At 38.1% G+C, this 21,119-nt stretch overlaps 1 long non-coding RNA gene across 2 annotated transcripts; it reads right to left on the bottom strand.

The window, feature by feature from the left end:
- Positions 1–7,535: 7,535 nt before the first annotated feature.
- On the bottom strand, positions 7,536–18,060 carry LOC102151221. Of its 2 annotated transcripts, none has more exons than XR_005383589.1 (3): positions 17,937–18,060; positions 9,359–9,425; positions 7,536–9,023 (listed from the first exon to the last, which is right to left on the bottom strand). It is a non-coding gene; the product is annotated as an uncharacterized LOC102151221 (long non-coding RNA). The 2 variants fall into 2 exon arrangements; XR_005383590.1 differs by having other exon boundaries at positions 17,867–17,975.
- Between the last annotated feature and the right edge of the window lie 3,059 nt (positions 18,061–21,119).

The following is a 21,119-nucleotide window of genomic DNA, read 5'->3' as shown; positions in this document are numbered from 1 at the left end:
TGTATTCTTATTCATTTTGGATGGGTTGTGTTTGTTCCACTTCAAAGATAGATGATGCATTATATGGTCCGTGCCTGCACTGACAAGGGGCTTTTCAGCTCTGCCTGGAAAGTGAGAAGCCACTGGCTGATGGGACCAACGAGAATGAGGCCAAAAACACAGTTACAACTTTAAAAAATATGTGTTTTGAACCAAGGCTCAAGAATATCTTTATTTTTCATTAGGGATTCACATCTTAAGTTAGATTTGTTGCTCTTTTCCCCCTATGGCTCCTTGTCTCCATCCTCACTAAAATAATGGCAAAGGGATGAAAGAATGCATGTCAGAAAGGCAAAGAAACTTGAGAAGAGTCAGTGATTACTGTAGTTTTCCAGAGAAAATAATAATAACAAAATGTAGGCTTAGGGGAAAAAAAGGTTCTTGAAATGATTAAATAAATCTTTTTAACCTAGAATAAGTAATTAGCAATTGCTTTTAGCTGTCTTTATTAAAATATTTTTGTTTTTATGAATTCAAAACTTCTTAAATCCCACATTTTTAAAACTTCACCATAATTGAGCGTCATTTGCTTTACACTGACTATATTCAAGAATAATTTGGGAAAGCATTATTCGGATGATTTGTTAGTTTAAGATGGGTAGATGCATTCAATATCTAGTTGTTACAAGCACCATACATATTTCTGCCCTCTAGTGACATGAAATCCTTTATCAAATCCCCTTGTCCTGATTCCTAAAATGATACATGTGAGTAATTCTATGCTGTACAATCACCGCAGACTAGAACTCAGAACACAGCTTTGTCATTTACTAACTTCTGCTCTTAAAGACAGAAGGAAGGGTGAGAGCCTTCCCATCCAAAGCTTGGCTACTACCTCATTCAGTTCCTCCAAACGTCCAAATGACCAACAACCGTCTCCTGACCTCAGGGAAGAAGTGGGCTCGCGACACCCTGGGAGGGGTTGTGCACTCCAGTTGAGGAGAGGAGACTTTTTGCTATGAAGCAAGAAGGGGGAGGAGGACTTTATATTCATAAATCAGCAAACTTCAAAAATGCTATTTGAAACAAATGCTGAGAGCATACATTTGAAAGAGGTTCCTTTTTTTGGGGGGTGGGGGGAGTCCAGTGAACTATTAAAGGTCTATCTTTTTTTTAAGGTTTTATTTATTCATGAGAGACACAGGGAGAGAGAGGCAGAGACACAGGCAGAGGGAAAAGCAGGCTCCATGCAGGGAGCCCCACGTGGGACTTGATCCTGGGACTCCAGGATCACGCCCTGGGCCAAGGCCGAGCTCAACCGCTGAGCCACCCAGGCGTCCCAAGGATCTATCATGTTATTGAGAGCCTAGAACTTCTCTAACCATCAGGCTTTATGAAGCATTTCTCCATTTAATATTCGGTGTCTTCTTAATATTAACTTACCTAAAACTGAAGATTTTGTGTTTAATCAATAAAGTTGAAAAAAGTTTTTTTTTTTAAATAAGATATTTAATTTATTAATAATCTCAAAAAAAAAAACATTTCTTACATGTCCTTAGACAAATCTATTTGTTTTTTTAGGGTTTTTTAAATAATAAATTTATTTTTTATTGGTGTTCAATTTGCCAACATACAGAATAACACCCAGTGCTCATCCCGTCAAGTGTCCCCCTCAGTGCCCGCCACCCATTCACCCCCACCCCCCGCCCTCCTCCCTTTCCACCACCCCTGGTTCGTTTCCCAGTTAGGAGTCTTCATGTTCTGTCTCCCTTTCTGATATTTCCCACACATTTCTTCTCCCTTCCCCTCTATTCCCTATTCTATTTTACTATTATTTATATTCCCCAAATGAATGAGACCATATAATGTTTGTCCTTCTCTGATTGACTTACTTCACTCAGCATAATACCCTCCAGTTCCATCCATGTCGAAGCAAATGGTGGGTATTTGTCGTTTCTAATGGCTGAGGAATATTCCATTGTATACATAGACCCCATCTTCTTTATCCATTCATTTTTCGATGGACACCGAGGCTCCTTCCACAGTTTGGCTATTGTGGCCATTGCTGCTAGAAACATCGGGGTGCAGGTGTCCCGGAGTTTCACTGCATCTGTATCTTTGGGGTAAATCCCCAGCAGTGCAATGGCTGGGTCATAGGGAAGGTCTATTTTTAACTCTTTGAGGAACCTCCACACAGTTTTCCAGAGTGGCTGCACCAGTTCTCATTCCCACCAACAGTGCAGGAGGGTTCCCCTTTCTCCACATCCTCTCCAACATTTGTTGTTTCTTGTCTTGTTAATTTTCCCCATTCTCACTGGTGTGAGGTGGGATCTCATTGTGGTTTTGATTTGTATCTCCCTGATAGCAAGTGATGCGGAGCATTTTCTCATGTGCATGTTGGCCATGTCTATGTCTTCCTCTGTGAGATTTCTCTTCATGTCTTTTGCCCATTTCATGATTGGATTGGCAAAAGAAACAAAAGCAATAATGAACTATTGGGACTTCATCAAGATAAGAAGCTTCTGCACAGCAAAGGATACAGTCAACAAAACTAAAAGACAACCTACAGAATGGGAGAAGATATTTGCAAATGACGTATCAGATAAAGGGCTAGTTCCCAAGATCTATAAAGAGCTTATTAAACTCAACACCAAAGAAACAAACAATCCAATCATGAAATGGGTTTTTTTAGGGTTTTATTTAAATTCTAATTAGTTAACATACGGCATAATATTAGTTTCAGGTGTGCAATATAGTGATTCAACATTTCCATACAACACCCAGTGCTCATCACAAGTACTCTACTTCTTCTTCTTCTTCTTCTTTTTTAAAAAAATTTGATTCCTTTTTTTTTTTTATGATAGTCACACAGAGAGAGAGAGCGAGAGAGAGAGAGAGAGAGAGAGAGAGAGGCAGAGACATAGGCAGAGGGAGAAGCAGGCTCCATGCACTGGGAGCCCGACGTGGGATTCGATCCTGGGTCTCCAGGATCGCGCCCTGGGCCAAAGGCAGGCGCCAAACCGCTGCGCCACCCGGGGATCCCTCTTCTTTTTTTTCTTCTTTTTTTTTTTTTTTTTTAGATTTTATTTATTTATTCATGAGAGACACAGAGAGAGAGAGAGAGAAAGAGAGCAAGGCAGAGACACAGGCAGAGGGAGAAGCAGCCTCCATGCAGGGAGCCAGATATGGGACTCGATCCTGAGACTCCAGGATCACGCGCTGGACTGAAGGGAGGTGCTAAACCGCTGAGCCACCCGGGCTGCCCCACAAGTGCCCTTCTTAATCCCTATCACCTATATCGCCCATCCCCCCCGCTCCCTCTGGTGACCATCAGTTTGTTCTCTATAGTTAGGAGTCTGTTTCTTGATTTGCCTCTTTCTTTTTTTTCCCCCAGGCTCATTTTTTATCATTTCTTAAGTTTCACAGATGAGTGAAATCATATGGTATTTCTCTTTCTCTGACTTATTTTGCCTTAGCGTAATATTCTCCATCCATGTTGTTGCAAAATGGCGACATCTCATTTTTTTGCTTTGTTTTGTTTTTTAGAGATAGGGAGATGGGCAGAGGGAGAGGGAGAGAGAATCTTAAGCAGGCTCCACACCAGCGTGAAGCCTGAAGCAGGGCGTGATCTCATGACCCTGAGATCATGACCTGAGCCAAAATCAAAAGTTGGATGCTCAACCAACCAACTGAGCCACCCAGGCAGCCCAAAATTTCATTTTTATGGCTAAAAGTCATATATATATATATATAATTATATATGTGTATACCACATATTCTTTATCCATTCACCAGTTGATAAACATTTGGGCTTTCTATAATTTAGTTATTGTAGATAATGCTGCCATAAACATTGGGGCACATGTATCCCTCTGAATTAGTATTTTTATATATTTTTTAAAGATTTTATTTATTTATTCATGACAGACAGAAAGAGAGAGAGAGAGAGAGGCAGAGGGAGAAGCAGGCTCCATGCAGGGAGCCTGATGTGGGACTCGATCCCAGGTCTCCAGGATCACACCCCGGGCTGAAGGCGGCACCAAACCGCTGGGCCACTGGGGCTGCCCAGTATTTTTATATTCTTTGAGCAAACACCTAGTAGTGCAATTGTTGGATCCTAGGGTGGTTCTATTTTTAACTTTTTGAGAAACCTCCATACTGTTTTCTAGAGTGGCTGTACCACCACTCTGTGGTGGTGGTTGCATTCCCACCAACCGTGCAGGAGTGTTCCCCTTTCTCCACCATCCTCACCAACAACATTCTGAGAGGTGTGAGGTAATATTGTAGTTTTATTTGGATTCCCCTCCCAATGAGTTGCGTTGAGAATCTTTTCATGTGTCTGTTAGCTGCCTGGAAGTCTTCTTTGGAAAAATGCCTATTCATGTCTTCTGCCCATTTTTTAAAATTGCTTTTTGTTTTTGGAGTATTGGGTTTTATAAGTTCTTTGTAGATACTAACCCTTTATCAGGTATGTCATTTGCAAATATCTTCTCCCATTCTGTAGGTTTCCTTTAAGTTTGGTTGATTGTTTTCCTTTGCCGTGCAGAAGCCTTTTATTTTGATGAATTCCCAATAGTTTTATTTTTGCTTTTGTTTCCTTTGCCTCAGGAGCTGTATCTACTAAAAAGTTGCAATGGCAGATGTCAAAGAGATTACCATCTGTGTTCTCCTCTACCATTTTGGTGGTTTCCTGTCTCACATTTACACATTCCATGTCTTTCATCCATTTTAAATTTATTTTTGTGTATGGTGTAAGAAAGTTGTCCAGTTTCGTTCTTTTACATATTGCTATCCAGTTTTCCCAATACTATTTGTTGAAGAGACTTTTTTTCCCATTGAATATTCTTTCCTGCTTTGTCAAAGATTAATTGATCATGTAGTTTTGGGTTCATTTCTGGATTTTCTATTCTGTTCTATTGATCTATGCATCTATTTTTGTACCAGTACCATACTGTCTTGGTCACTATAGCTTTGTAATATATCTTCAGGTCTGAAATGATGATCTCTCCAGCTTTGCTTTTCTTTTTCAAGTTTCCTTTGGATATTCAGGGTCTTTTGTGGTTCCATATAAATTTTAGGATTATTTCTTTTAGATTTTTGAAAAATGCTGATTGTATTTTAATAGGGATTGAATTGAAAGTGTAGTTTGCTTTGTATGGTATAGACATTTCAACAATGTTTGTTCTTTCATTCCATGAGCATGGACTGTTTTTCCATACGTTTGTGTCATCCTCAATTTCTTTCATCAAAGTTTTATACTTAAAAAAAAAAAGTTTTATACTTTTCAGAGTACAGGTCTTTTACCTCTTTGGTTAGATTAATTCCTGGGTTTCTTATGGTTTTTGGTGCCGTTGTAAATGGGGTTGATTCCTTGATTCCTTTTTTTTGCTTCTTTGTTATGAGTGTATAGAAATGCAACAGATTTCTGTACATTGATTTCATATCCTGCAACTTTTACTGAATTCATGTATCAGTTCTAGCAATTTTTTGGTGGAGTCTTTTGGGTTTTCTATATAGACTACCATGTAATTTGCAGATGGTGAAAGTTTGACTTCTTCCTTGCTGATTTGCATGCCTTTTATTATTTTTTTTGTTTGTTTGACCACTGAGACTAGAACTTCCAGTACTGTATAATGAATAGTGGTGAGAGTGGACATCCCTGTCTTGCTCCTGACCTTAGAGGAAATGCTTTCAGTTTTTCCCATTGAGGATGATATTAGCTGTGGGTTTTTCATAAATGGCCTCTATGATGTTGATGTATGTTCCCTCTCCCTACTTTGTTGAGAGTCTTTATCAAGAATGGATGCTGTACTTTGTCAAATGCTTTTTCTGCATCTATCGAGAGGATCATATGGTTTTTATTCTCTCTTTTATTTATGTAGTGTATCATTTGATTGATTTGCAAATATTTACATACTTACTATTAATGAAGAAATGGTAAGTATACCATTTCTTATTTACACACCTTTAGCACTGCTAGAATCTATTCATCTTTTTATTCTTCCTAGCAAATCTGTAGAAGTCTGGGAAAATAAAAAGAGAAGACAGGAAAAATGTCTGCAAAGTTGCTACAGTCCATCTGTAGGACTGAGCTCATGCCTTACATCAAATTTCAGCTTATATATTTAATTTATTCTGGGGAAGTTCTTCAACCTCTTCTGCAAAATTCAATTTTAATTTATATTTGTCCACATCCTTTCATATGTGATTTGGACAGATGCAGGCTATTGAGTATAATGAAAGCAAATTTCTCAGTGCTTCCCTTGAGCTATTTTATAGTCCTGCTTTAACAAGCAGGAGATAGTCAAGAAGTAATGATTCAGCTATTTCTTAAAGATTTCACAATTCTACATTCAATAAAGAAAATGTGAATTCCTGGAAGGTATAGTATTTGTGAAATATTTAATATCAACCCCTATGGCGGGCTTGGACAAATGCACATCCAAATCTCATAGGATTTCATGTTGCAGAATCTGCTAGTTTGCTAAATTCCCAAATGGGATTTGAGCATCACCATGTGAGTCACAGGTCACTTTAGCAGGAAAGAGTATCAAAATATTTTGCAGTAAAGTTTAACTGTTGGCTAAACTGGCAGCAATGTTTTATTTTTTCAGTTTGGAAGAGCAATGAAGGGAAAGCCTTGGTGCATAAAATCCTGCTTATCTCGCTATCTGGATTATGAATGTGAAAGGATATTACTAAACTCAAAAGCATAAAAAGGCAATATGATGTTCCATCTTTAATTTATTTACTTAATGAATCATAGTGATGGATATCCTAATGTCGAACCATGAGATGCTATGGATTTTAAAATACAAAGATAAAATAAGTGGATAAGATGCTATGACTGGAATATATTTAAATTTTAAGTACTTATTCCTAAACAGAAGCAAATGCTGTCTCAGAAAAGTTAGCCAGGATATGAAACACTAATAATACAAAACTTTTGACGCAAAACCCAAATATCAGCTGTTGGCAAGGATGGAGAGTTTTCTCAGGATGAAGGGATAGGGACAGGTGGGAATGTTTCCCCTCCAAAGGGGTAGGAGGGGACAAGAGGGGACAGGAGGTGATGACAAATTAAATATCGTGGTGGCTACAGTGACTTATTTTTCTGTATTGATAAAAATGCATAGATCATAATTTTATTAGAATAGTAAGTAAGTGTTTAGGAGAATCATAAAATAATATTTAAAAGTGAGACAAGAGAAGAAAAACAAGGAATAGCAAAAAGCTTACTATGATAAGCAAGAACATAGGGAGAGGTAAAAATAGAAAAACTAACAAATAGTGAATATTATAAATGATGAGAATAAAACCAAAATACTAGTCTTCACAATAAATTCAAATGAACTACATTTCCCTGTCATGTAACACTATCAAATTGGATTACAAAATATATACAATGTTTATTGTCTATAAGAAACCCACCTGAAATAAAATGAAGATAAAGACTGAAAAGGATGTGCAGAATCATAAAGGCAAATGCAAATAAAAAAGTAAGAAGGACTAACAATATTGCTATATCAGATAAAGCAAAGCATTCAACAAATGCATTAAATGAGACAAAGGGCTTATTATATCATGATAAAAGCTGTAGTCCAAAATGAGGTTAATATTTTTATTCATCAGACACACAGCATCAAAATATATAAAACAGAATCCTCTGGAACAATAAAGATAATTTAATCACGTAAAGACGTAGTGCATTAAAAATAAGATCAGCAGACTTTTCAAATATTTACAAACATATATATATTTAAAACATTTGTATTCGATGGAGAATGTGAATTATTTTTTTACATTCTCAGAGCATATACAATTGTGAATTATATACTTCATCTCACAGCCACAGAGACCGTATTTTCCAGTCAATCCAATAAAATAGAAGTCAACAACAAAATCATGAATAAATAGCCAAAAGTACTCTTCTAAATAATTATTAAGCCAGATAGCAACAGGATGGCTATTAATGGCAAATTAAACCATTTTATGAGGATTTCACTTCAAAATCTATGGGATTTTGGCCTTGGATTTATTTTTTATATTAACAAAGAAAACCCAAACCTTACCAGTTAAGAAATGCAACTTAAGGAGAAGACCAAATTCTAAGAGCTGAACTATTTTAAGTTTCCAGCTTACCTAGTATATTTAAGGTCATACTACACAGAATTCATGAGGAGGTCTGGAAACAATTCAAGCTGTTTTTCATAATTTCCCTGTCACGGGCAGGAGCGTGAGTCAGGCTGCTCTCATCCTGTTGGGTTCAGGGGCAGAGTCCAAGCTAGGAACACAGAGGAGGCATCTCAGTCAAGCATGGGAACCATTAGGACAACACCCCACGCTGGCTGCTTCTGAACCACTAGCAGCCTCAGCCTCCTCCCTGGTTCTCCTCGAGACTTCCTATCCTGAAAACCTTGTAGATAGGTAGACAAGAATCTGGGAGGAGAAGGCTCACCCCAAGGTGGAACCTCAGGTGAACCGAGAAAGGCTAGATGCCTCAGGGACTTGGGCATCAAGTCATTTAGGTAGAGCTCCACGCACTTTTGTTCCTGGGGGTCATCTACTCACTGAGAACTGGATGCACACTCAGGGGTCTGGATGGTTCTCAGCAGGCTGATGGTGCTGGGGCTATGGGTAGCTGCAGGGAAGATACAGGAGCAGTGGTACAGGTGATTCCTTGCCCAAGCTCATATTGGGAGCCAGCCAGACCTTCAATCCAGCCCCACTCTCCTGGCAGAATTGAGCCTTGCTCTTCATATGCATGCAGAGGGTCACCTTCTGATTTGTACAATGGTGTTGAGGGCCAAGAACATCAACGGTGGTCAAAGACTGCACCACAGGTCAGAGGCTGTGACATTTCTGGGCCCAAAGAGGAATCTGGAAAGTCATGCAGATGAGGCAATGGTGAACTGAAACAGTGGTCTGGCTCCAGTTTTCCACACTGAGATGGGGATGGGAGGAAAAGACTCAATGTCTTCAGGAAAGTCTGGGAGGCCATAAGAACAAGGGGTAGCATTTCCTCCTGTGCCCCCCTTGCTCTCCTGGAATGAAGACACAGTCTGTTAGGTCACAGTGCCATGTGGGCAGGGAGGAAGTTGACTTCCACTGTCTGAGCTGTGGTCCTGGAAGCCCTGAGCCTCCAGCCACAGAAGGAATAGGGTTTCCCCCTCCTTGTGCATCACATGCATCAAATGTGGCCTGAGCAAGTGCCGGGTATCTACCAACAGGGCAGAGCCCTAGGTCAGGCCTGGAGCTTACCATCACCTCAGAGGCTGTGCAAGCCCCGTCCAGTGCCCCCTTCCACTAGTTTAAACAACCAGCTCTGAGGTGGGACAGAGGTTTCCCATTCCTTTGAAACCCAACAGATTCAGTGTACCTTTCAGGGCTCAGTGGTAATCCAGGAGCTTGCTACTTGGTTTCAAGTCTTGGAGTGTCAGCATCCCCTGGAAGACAAGACCTTTGGGTGCTCAGATTTGAGAAGCAATGCCCTACCAGACCATTTCCTCCCTGCCAATGTTTGAGTCAGGCCAACGAGAGCTATGAAATTGTTTTAAACCTGAGATCTTTGAGTGGCATGTGGTTGCTAGATCTTTTTCTCTGATTTACTTCCTGAAAAAGTCTTTAATGCTGAGTGAGAATCATTGTTGGCATACATGGCTTGTTTCTCCACCCCCAACCCTGGAGTCTGGAGTCTGACTCTCACTTTGTAGTCCTCAAGATTCTCTGGGGGCTCTGCTGTTTAAAGAATGTAATGTGAGTGCTCCTCGGTTTGGACAGCGAAGGGATTGCTCCTGATGAGTTTATCCTTTTCAAAGCCCTGAACTAGTTTAGTTTTCATCTTAGAAATTGTCCTGGCATCATATTTTAAATTCATGAGGAAGCACCACCTTCTGCTCCATACTTGTGTTTCCTATGAGATGACGACCTGTCAGATATGCTATGTGTCCTCTCTCTTCTTCCAAAGGAAATAACCCTTTGCAAGCAAGCCAAGATCTACTGGTTTCTTGACTCAGAAATTAACTGCTGAAGAAGAGACAATTTTTTTTTTTGGTTGTCTTACATTGCTATGTTTGATTTAGACACAGTCTATCTTATTTGTATGAATGATTTCAACAATAATAGCGTATACTTTCATCATCATTTTGTTTATAATGAAGTATAGATTGGTAAATAGTCTATTCGTCATAAGCAATATCTCTAAATACCCGTCATATATACATGTTTCCAGAGGCAATCTTTTAAAAGAATGTGAAAGGTGTCTTTTTAAATATGGCATTTTTTTTAAATTCCCTGGGGCATTCGGCTTTCTCACCATGATACTGAAGAAGTGAGTAGGGCATTCTGTTTAACCAGCTGTGGTCTCATCTCTGTAAAGTTACAAAAGGGGAAAACATGGCCTCTTTCCAAGGATGTTACAGTCTAGAGTAACATCCACAAAATAGAGGAAACTAAATATTGTATGATGACTGTACTTTGAAGCTTGAAGGTCCAAGAAGACAAAACCCATTGCTTGCTATAGGAGTCTAAGAACACTACACATAGCATGTGTGACTTGACATTTCACATAGACAAAGTCAGGCTTTTCAGTGCATCTGAACCCAGAAATAAAGAAGATATCAACCAGCACTTGTGTGCAAATAAAATACAAAATGTCTTTTTCCAGCATTCCTGATTTCAACCATCTTCTCCCTTTTCCAGCTTAAATTTGTCATGAGGATCTCCTATTCATGACAAATACACTGGTTAGAGACCAAGGTCCAAGTCATGAGGCTGGGAATAGAGAGAACCTATAGGACACACATCACACATGGAGAATGAGGAAAGTTGAGGTGAGAATTTTAATAGCACAATAGATCTGATGATCAATGTAATCCACATCCATTGCAAAAAAAAAAAAAAAGAAAATATGGAAAATAATAAAGAAGCATTTTGATTCTAATATATTAATCAGACATCATTGCTATAGGCAATTCGGATTATAATTTATCAGAATTGTGTGTATGTGTGTGTGTGTGTGTGTGCATTTATACCCAAATACAAACCCATGTGTTAGCATTCTGCTGTAAATCTTGGGACTGACCAGGGAGGTGAGAGCAGAGGGATAAGGAAGCTACAGTTCAATCAGTCTCTTTGGGTTGAAATTGCTTTGTCTTGCATCGATTTTTCAGTGCTATCATTTTGATATATGGTATGAAAAGTTACCCTCTTTAGCACCATTCAGTATTCGTTTATGTTGTGTACCCCGTTCTGATGTGAGGTTTGACAAAATGCATGCTGAACAGAATGAAAATGACTCCCTTAGGGTTACCTCATGGTTCTTGATTCAGTAAGCAAATGGAAATTGAGAGTTACTCAGTTATTTCTTAAAAGGCTTCAAATGCCTATATCTGCTTCAATATGAGAAAAATGTCAGGTCCTGCAAGATGTATTTCTGAAGTAATTAATATAAACCTTTTCACTGGGCTTATACATCTCTTAATCCCAAATCACCTATGTATTGCAGAATGAGACTGCTTGACTGAGAGTTTATGTCTTAAAGACATGATTTTAGACTCTGTTCAAAAGAGAAATTTGTGCCAGATATGGGTCTTGATTTATAGAACTCACTATATAGAGTGGGAGACATGAAGAGTATGGAATATACCAATGAGTTTCACGATGAGTATAAATTTCAGGAAAGAGCAAAGGCAACTTGCCTACATGCCTCCCTAAGGAATCCCAATCACTTTCAGATTCTCTCGAGCACCATGTTCACCAGAGAAACCTCCTCACTGAGTCCTTAGCCTAGACTGGAGACCCTTTCACAATACTTTCATGAGAGTATGCACATCTCTATCACTTCCCTTAGCTCCATTTTTTCTCATATCTCTCTTATCTAGGCTCTGAGTGGAGAGCAGGTAATATGACAATCATTTTTGCGTGTCTGTGAAATAGCGTCTGGTAGAGAAAACAATTTAACAAATGCTTTTGGAATGTATGAAATCAAGAGAAGTTCAGAGAGGCAACTGGAAGGTATCATTTTGATTTTCAGATACCAACTTCTTTAAGAAACAGAAATTTCAGAAAGCAGTTATAATATAGAGTAGAATTAAGAAGATAATCTAGGGGTTCAGAATGTTGTGATATTGTGGTATTGAAAGGTAGATCCATCCTTTCATTTGCAAGTGGGATGCCTTGATTTTCTTCACTCAGCAAAGGTTGATTGGTGGTTTAAGAGATAATAGACTTAATTATTCATTTAATTAAATTAATTAATTTAATTTAATTTTAATTTTAATTTTTTAATTTTAATTTTTAAAGCTGTGATACGAAATTCAAAGAAAAATTTTAGAAACTAGGCTTTATTTAAAGAAGACAGTCCAGTGGCTCAAGGGTTGATAGTCTGCCTTTGGCTTAGGGCATGACTCCGTAGTCCCAGGATTGAGTTCTGCATTGGGCTCCCTGCATGGAGCCTGCTTCTCCCTCTGTCTATGTCTCTGCTTCTCTCTGTGTCTCTCAGGAATAAATAAATAAAATCTTTATAAATAAATAAATAAATAAATAAATAAATAAATAAAAAGACAGTCCATCTGGAACAACATTTCTCTTAAAAATTTTAAAACAAGTGATTTTCTAAATAATTGAATGGTCTCTAATTATTAAGGAGTTGTCTCTCCCAATCTCCTGTTTGTCTCCTACATCACTTTCCCTCTTTACCACCTTTTAAGCTAACCTTTTAAGACACAGATATATTTGTAATAGGCATTTAAGACAGTGTGAAGCAGTTTGACTGTAGGAGGCTTTCCAGAGAAGGGAGAAAGTCATATTATTTGAAGAGGTCAAAGGGAACTCATAATATGGACATATATGATATATAGGCAGATAATAAAATCTTAGCCTGAGAAACATTTCAGAACAATTCTGGAAGAGTACAGGTTAATATATTTGAATATAAAATGGAATGGTTCCAGTTTACAATATAATTTCTATCATCTTAATCAGATCTATAAGGACATGATTTTACTGCATTTTTAAAAATATTTTAAAAAATATTTTATTTATTTATTCACGATAGACATAGAGAGAGAGGCAGAGACACAGGCAGAGGGAGGAGCAGGCTCCATGCCAGGAGCCCGACGCGGGACTCAATCCCGGGACTCTAGGACCGTGCCTTGGGCCCAAGGCAGGCACCAAACCGCTGAGCCACCCAGGGATCCCCTTTACTGCATTTTTATGCTCAAGTTTTTCATAAGCTTTCCTCTTAAGAACCCTTTAGGAATGGGTTGCTTTCTCAGTATTATTTTTAGCCTTATTATCTTCATTTTTCAAATTGAAACCTGATTTTCTTGAGATTTATTTGGATTACAATAGCCTATTATAGAACATAGGAGGAAAAATGTTGTAGAGTTATAAGAGACCTTGTAGCTTTCCTAACCTAATCCTGGACAAGTTGAATAAAAAGACAAGTACTTATCACAGTTTCGTGAAAAGAACAAGCTTTGTATCAAATAATCTTGATGATTGCCCTAACTCTACCACATACCTTGTGGATTTTCTGTTAAGTGGGAATGAATTAAAAAAAATATAGTTGATTATATTAAGTGTTTTAAATATTTTGATTGAGTACCTATTGAGTTAAATATTCCAATAAAATGTGCATTCCATTAAAGCAGGATTTTTTTATGTTTTTCAGAGCCTGGAAACAATGCCTGGAGCATAATAGGTGCTCTATAAAATCTTGTAAAATCAATGAGTTTAAAAGATTAGTTGCTTGAAGGAATAAAACATTTTTAGCATTAAAAATGTGCTGAATATAATTCAATTTCAAATAAACTGGAATCAATGTTATAGCTTCCATATATCCTGATATTATTAAAATGTTTTGAATTTGAGGTGCCAGAAAGTCATTTTGGAGGTTCTGGTTTTATGAGTTGATGGAAATGGAGTTTTTTGGGCTTTAACTTCTGCTTTAAATTTTTTCAGACATAGAGAGCCTACTATATATTTGTTCAAATTTAGGCTTCATATTAATGTAAGTGAGACTGTTCTCCTTGTGATTCATGGGAGAAGACCAAGAAATATGATTTCATTATAGGTAGCAAAATTTTGGCAGCGAACTATCAAATAAATTCACTTGTGAATCTATCCAGCCACCCATCTATTCATAATGGTTCTGTAGTGGAAGCTTGGCACAATGGATAAACTAGGAAGTGTACGGTATAGAGTGATTCAATGAAGTCTTCCTGTTTAATATTTATTATGCACCCCCAGTGTACTAAGCAACACACAGAATACAGATTAGATCACAGTTCTCACCTTCAAAAGTAAAACATAAGCACCTCATAAAGTCTCTGTGAAATGAGGCAACTTGCCAAACCAACAACAAAAAATAAATAAGTTTAAAAGGTAATGACTGCAGTTTTACTCTTGATTCTTGACTCATTCTTGCTCAGTCTGAAGAAATAAATCTGAAACAGCAGATGGGGCATATCCAGCCCGTGTTCAGATACCAGGCCATTGAAAGTAGACCTATCCATCTGCGAAGGGTGACACTGAGCTGCCTTTGTGGAAGAAAAGCTTGATTTGTGTTTTAAGAGATAACAAATTCCATCGATTTTTTTTTTTAAGTTGTGGTACAAAGTTTACAGAAAAGTTATTCCGAAAATTTATCTCTATCTAATTAGGCAGTGACTTACAAAAAAAAATAGTCCTTTCAGGTATTTTAAGACAACAAAGTTTATAAATAATTGTTTAGTAAGTAAGGACACACTAGGAGGTGGTATTTTTAAGCCTGTGGAAAAAGAAGGAGACTTGCATTAGGTATCTTCCCTTTCACTCAATTGTCTAAAACACAAATACATGTATAATAGGAAGTTGGATTTATTCTATGCACATTGTAAGGAACCATTGTTAGCTTTTGTCACAAGATAATCTATAATAACATAAATAACTTTGTTTAAAATGGGTTCTGGGCGCTTGAAATGAGTCTAGACCAAATTGAGATATTCTGTAATTATAAAGTAAATACTGGATTTTGAAGACAGTATGAAGAAAGGAATAAAAATTATCTCTTCAATAATTTTTTATTGATCACATGTTGAAATATATTTTGGGTATATTGGTTTGAAGTATACTATAAAATTCAATTATTTCGTTTTATCTCTTTTATTTTATTTTTTTTTTTTTTTCGTTTTATCTCTTTTAATATGGTTACTAGAAAAATTTAGAATTGCATGTGTTGGGCAGCCCAGGTGGCTCAGGGGTTAAGCACGCCCTTTGGCCCAGGGCGTGATCCTGGAGACCCGGGATTGAGTCCCACGTCGGGCTCCCTGCATGGAGCCTGCTTCTCCCTCTGCCTGTGTCTCTGCCTATCTCTCTCTCTGTGTCTAATGAATAAATAAATAAAATCTTTAAAAAAAAAAAAAGAATTGCATATGTGGCTTGCATTATATTCCTGTTGGGAACCAGTGGTAAATGTTGAGTGAAACTTTTCCTATTGCTCTGAAATTGGCTTCTTGGACTCATAGATAAGGACAAGAAGTGCTAATTACCTTAACTTTCAAAGAGAACAGCCAGAAACAGCTAAATCACCCTCTAAACTAAAATATGGGAGAATTATGCCTCCTGCAATCTCAAATTCAACCAAACAATGACTCCCAAGAACAATGCTTATAGACAGAAGCTTTCCCACCTCCTTCCTATGTCCTCATTCCATCCACCCCTACCAGTCAAGTAATGAGGCTTAGAGGTTAAGGGTTAGGAATAAGATCTTGAGGGTCCTTGAGAGAGATGGAGCGATGAATTTTATTTTTATTCCTGGTTGGAGGCTTGATCGGATACCTGGAAACCACTCTGGTGGAACATCAGAATGCAGTAAAGAACATGGTGAATCATTGGGAATGTTTGATTGGTATACCCTGGAGGTAACTCTTGAACTGGAACATGGAGGCTGCTCTCTCTTTCTAGTCTAGAAATGTATGAAAGCAAGAAGCTTACCTAGCAAGTTTGCTTAGCCAAAAGGACTATTTTATAATTTGCCTGTGAAGAAAACTCAAAGGGAGGGAGGAGGATCATCATCCCCAAGTCCTGTGACTCTTGGAAAGAACAAAAGAGGACCATTTTATTTCTCATGGCTTCCTGTGAAAAGGCATGGAGGTTAGAGGAAGGAGTAGAAACTATAAGGTTGTCCAGACATGCTGGCCAAAAGAGGGGCATTCCTCCTCACCAAAAAGCTTACACTCCCTCTTTTCATTTTTCCCAGTGCTGCTTGTATGTGATTGTGGGAAAGGGGGTGATGGTCAAGGGAGGTCAACATAGTCTGTTGTCTGAATAATTGACTGTTCTTTTTATAATATGATATGATAACAGTACTTTGCACTCGTCTTCACCTATGTGCCCTATTTCCAAGCACTTAGCTCTAGTTCCAACATGCTACCACATACTCATTTGTGTCATTGCCCTACTCAAATGCTATTAATGGTTTCCCATTGTCTCTAAGACGAAAATCCTAATTCCTTAAAAGATCAAAGTTAAGGCGTTTGATCTTTACCTTCTTTTCTAGACTCTCTTATCAGTTAACCTCGATCTCTCTGTGCTTTAGTCCAGTAGAACAAACTGGAACTACTTACCTTTACTTGAAATCATGTTTTCAGTCATTCAACAAATATGTATCGATTACCTCATGCATCAATCACTCTTCTAGGCATTAAAGATATAATAGGTAAATCAGACATTCTTCCTCCTAACGCAGAGCTTGTAGTCTAATGACACCTATCTTGGTAAATTCTGTCCCTGTTTTTTGAACATGCTTCTTTCCCTCTTCCACCACAGATTAAATATGACCTTCACTGTGAAGCCTTTCTTCAGATAGGGTATATGCTATCTGGTTTTGTACTTTGTATTTATTGTTTGTTGGAATTTTGTCTCTATTACTTGATTTTCTCCCCACCGAGTCCAAGTCATTGAAGGAGCTGTGTTCTAGCTATCTTTGTATTACAACATCTGGCACTTTATGGCTACTTAAAAAAAAAAAATGTATGCTGAAATGCGTCAACCTTATTGTCTTTTATTTAATTCTGTCTTTCCTTCTTACTTTTGTATTTTTCAGGAGTTATGTAACATCCACAGACTTCACAAGCCAAGTTTAGTTCAGAACAGTTACACAATCAAAATATGCTTTAAAGAAGTCTATTCCAAGCAGCATTGGTTGAACGATTTAACATATTTCTTTCTGTATCTAAACAGTGAAGTCATTCCTGTCTTTTGGGTAAAAAGTAAAGTACATAACTCCCCCAAATTATTCTCAAAATTAAGGATAAACAGCTGCTATCGTTTTGAAAATACAAAACTATTTTGACCATCAGAGGCTCATTTCAATGCATACAAAAATAGAGCTATATATAGCTAACACAGACTTGCATGTTGCTAAGTTATAATCACTGAGTCACTGATTAAGGAGTGGCTTACATCTGGGACTTGTCTTGAAAACAAGATTTTTCACCATCAAAATGGTTATTTTCCTTTCTTCGGTATTTGATAAAAACTAAAGCAATACAAGGTTCCAAATGGCAAATCTGTGACGCTTTCAAAATTGGCCATTAAATTTTATTGATTTACTCAGTACGTAGGACTAAAAAAGAAAATAAGAAGTTATTAGTTGATTAGAGCCCTAGACAATCTCAGAATTAATAAGACACAGAAACATCACAACAATCCCAAGCATCTGAAAGTGTCATCAAAAGAGTGAGGGTCAAAAAAAAAAAAAAAAAAAGAGTGAGGGTCTCAGCCTCCATAGCAGTTGGCATGGTATGCGGGTAGTAGAAGCAGCAGGTAGGATGGGACTGCAAGGAACAAATCATGCAATAAGGTAGCAGTAATCTGTATATAAAATCTAATGAGTACTAACCGAATGGTGGCCAAGGCAGGAGATGACAGCATGGATGGATGATGACATAAGATCAATTATCTGTACATACCCCAATGCCTCTGCTCTGTGCACGCCCCCTGGTTCTCAGCTGCAACTCTACAAAAATGTCAGGAAATGAATCCTGAAATGAATGGGATTTATTTTTACCACCTAGTGCAATGGGCTTGAAGTATAAATCAAGTTGACTTACAGGAAAAAAAAATTACATTTCATATATACTTGGGTTTAGGAGCTGTTATGCAAATATATTGCACTATATTTCTGTGCATCTGTATGTGTTTCTGAAGGACGTATTTCTAGAAGTGAAATGCTGGCTCAAAATTTATGTATCTTTCACATTTTGGTAGGTATTACCAAATTGTCCTCTAAAATTATATATTCTGTTATTTTTCTCCTGACAATGTGTAGAAATGTCCTTTGTCTGATGCCTTTGCCAATACTTATCAATAGCTTCTAAAGATTCATTTACCTAAAATATCTCCTTTAGTTTATTCTCACAGAAATATCTCTTTTGGTTTATTTCCAGAAAGGCTTTGCCCAGAGATAATTGCATTTAGCTCGATTCCATTCAAACCCAATGTCATTAATTCATTTTTATCATCTATTTCCTTTGCTTTGAGGACATGTGGAATAGAGGTGGAGGACAAGAGACTAACATTCATTAAGTGGTTACTTTGAACCAGGCACTTTACAAATAGGATTTTTCATCCTAATAACATTATTTCAGTGGTTCTCCAAGTGTGATCTCTAGACAAGAAGCATCAGCATAACCTGGGACCTTTGTCAGAAATGGAAATTCTCAGGCTCTTCACTAGACTGACTGAGTCAGAAACTCAGTGGGAAGCCCAGAACTCTGTTTTTCTTTTTCTTTTTATAAACTCTCCAGGTAATTCTAATGTACCCTGGAACTTGAGAACCACCACATATAACCTATCTCATAGATGAGAAACTGAGCAAGGTCATCAGCTATATAATGCTGGCCTGGCTTCAGAGCCAGCACAATGTTTTTTTCTTGTGTGGAGGTACATTTTAATAGGTTAAAGTGTAAGACATTCTTTGGGGGAAACAATATGGTAAAACATGATAATATAGAACTTTGAGAAACTAAGCAGAAGGAAAAGCCTGTAGATAACCATTATGGTCAGGCGGATACTGATAGAGAGCACCAGGGCTCAGAACTGGGAGAGAGAGACACAGACTTTGCCAATATATCAGTTGGGACTGAAATTGACCTTGGGTCGGCGATTCCTTTTATTCTCACAAATATGCCAGAAATCTGGAGAAGAGTTAATATGCAGGGTATAAGCCCCTGATTAATGGGTTAGAATCATTGCAGTGCTGATAATGTAGCAAAAGACAGGGGCAAAGTTAGAAGAAGACAGATTTATCTTGTGCTAGAATTAGGACATCTTTGTCAGAGATGATTATTAGTTACTGAAATGTTTTTAGGTTTTTGTTTTCTTAAGAAGGAGAAATACTGCAGGTTTTGTGGTAAAAAGGTTGGGTCGCAGAAGTAAATGGGAAATAGAGGGTAAAGGGCTTTCATTTTGGCAGAGGAGAGAGTTTACTGTAATTCATTGTTAAGGAGAAGAAGTTCTATGAGATGCAGACTTTCACTCACTTGCTTTGCTTGCTCACACAGAAATCAAAGTCAGGCTGTATATAGGGAGTAACTGGCACTGTTCATTTGGCTGAAGAATGTAACCTTGGAAATGGGGCCTAATGGATGCATCCCTAAATTCAAGAGCCCTTTGAGGCTAGAAGCAGGGTAAAGCCAACTTTGACTTCTTATGATATACCTGAGTGCAAAGGCGGATTTTTCTTTTTCTTTCAAATCATAAAACAACTAGAAAAGGAATTGACCAACTTAGAGGAAAGTAGTTTGGGTAGTAGGGTGTAATGCAGTGGTTCTCATACTTTAGGAGCAACAGAGTCACCTGGATAACTTGTTAAACATGGGTTGCTAGGCTGGACTCCCAGAGTTTCTGATTCATTAGGTCTGGAGTAAGGCCCTCAAATTTGCTTTCCTAACACGCTCCCAGGTAAGGTTCATACCAAGGAACACTGGTATAGAGAAAAGAGTTTGGATTTGGGAATAAGAACATCTGTGTACCTTTCCAAGTCATATGATTTCTGAGCACCCTTGGACAAGTCACTTAACCTTTTTTTTTTTTAATATTTTTTTTCAATTTTTATTTATTTATGATAGTCACAGAGAGAGAGAGAGAGAGAGAGAGGCAGAGACATAGGCCGAGGGAGAAGCAGGCTCCATGCACCGGGAGCCCGATGTGGGATTCGATCCCGGGTCTCCAGGATCGCGCCCTGGGCCAAAGGCAGGCGCCAAACCGCTGCGCCACCCAGGGATCCCCACTTAACCTTTTTGATTTGAGATTTCTCCTTTGTAAGTTATGCGTGATGGTGAGGAATACCAGCAACTTAATGAGGTTGTCAAGAATTATTGGGAAGACCAAATGTGATGATGCAGGAAAATGTCTGTGAATGTTGGTTAATAATGCATGTGTGATGGTCAATTTTACGTGTCAACCTGAGTGGACAAAAGATAGAACATTGTTTCAGAGTGTATCTGTGAAGGTATTTCCTAAAAGGATTAGGATCTGAATCAATAGACTGAGAAAGAAATCTACTCTCACCAGTGTTGAGGGCTCTATCAGAACAAAAAGGCAGAGAAAGAGGAAATTCTCTCTCTGTTCTTAAGTTGGGATATCCACCTTCTCCTGTCCTTGGACATAGCAGATCCTCATTCTGACCTTCAGACTTGGACTGAATTATAGCTGGTTCTCCAGCTTGCAGACAGCAGACTATGGGACTTCTCAGCCTCCATAATCGCATGAGCCAATTCCTATAATAAATCTCCTCATATATATATATATATATATCTATATATATATCTATATATATCCTATTGGTTCTGTTTCTCTTCAGAACCCTGACTAATACAGTGTGTTTCTTCCTCTTTATAGTTAAAAACAAAACAAAACTCCTCCATCCACAAATTTATCTCCAGATGGCTCTGCCTTGCTTTTCTCAGGCTGATGAAAGCCAAAGTAGGTGAGCAGTCTATCACAGTGATAAATTGGAAATTCTGGTAGACAGCACTGGTAGCTTACTCAATAGCCACCTCTTCCCCTTTTTCTTGTTCACAGAACATTAATTTTGTTCAAGGATGAGGTAGCTCTGTGCTCAAGGTATAAGAGTCGCTCCCCTAGCCTGG

This window comes from Canis lupus, chromosome 34 (assembly GCF_011100685.1).
Source record: "Canis lupus familiaris isolate Mischka breed German Shepherd chromosome 34, alternate assembly UU_Cfam_GSD_1.0, whole genome shotgun sequence".
NCBI lineage: Eukaryota > Metazoa > Chordata > Mammalia > Carnivora > Canidae > Canis > Canis lupus.
This window is presented reverse-complemented; position numbering and strand designations above follow the sequence as displayed.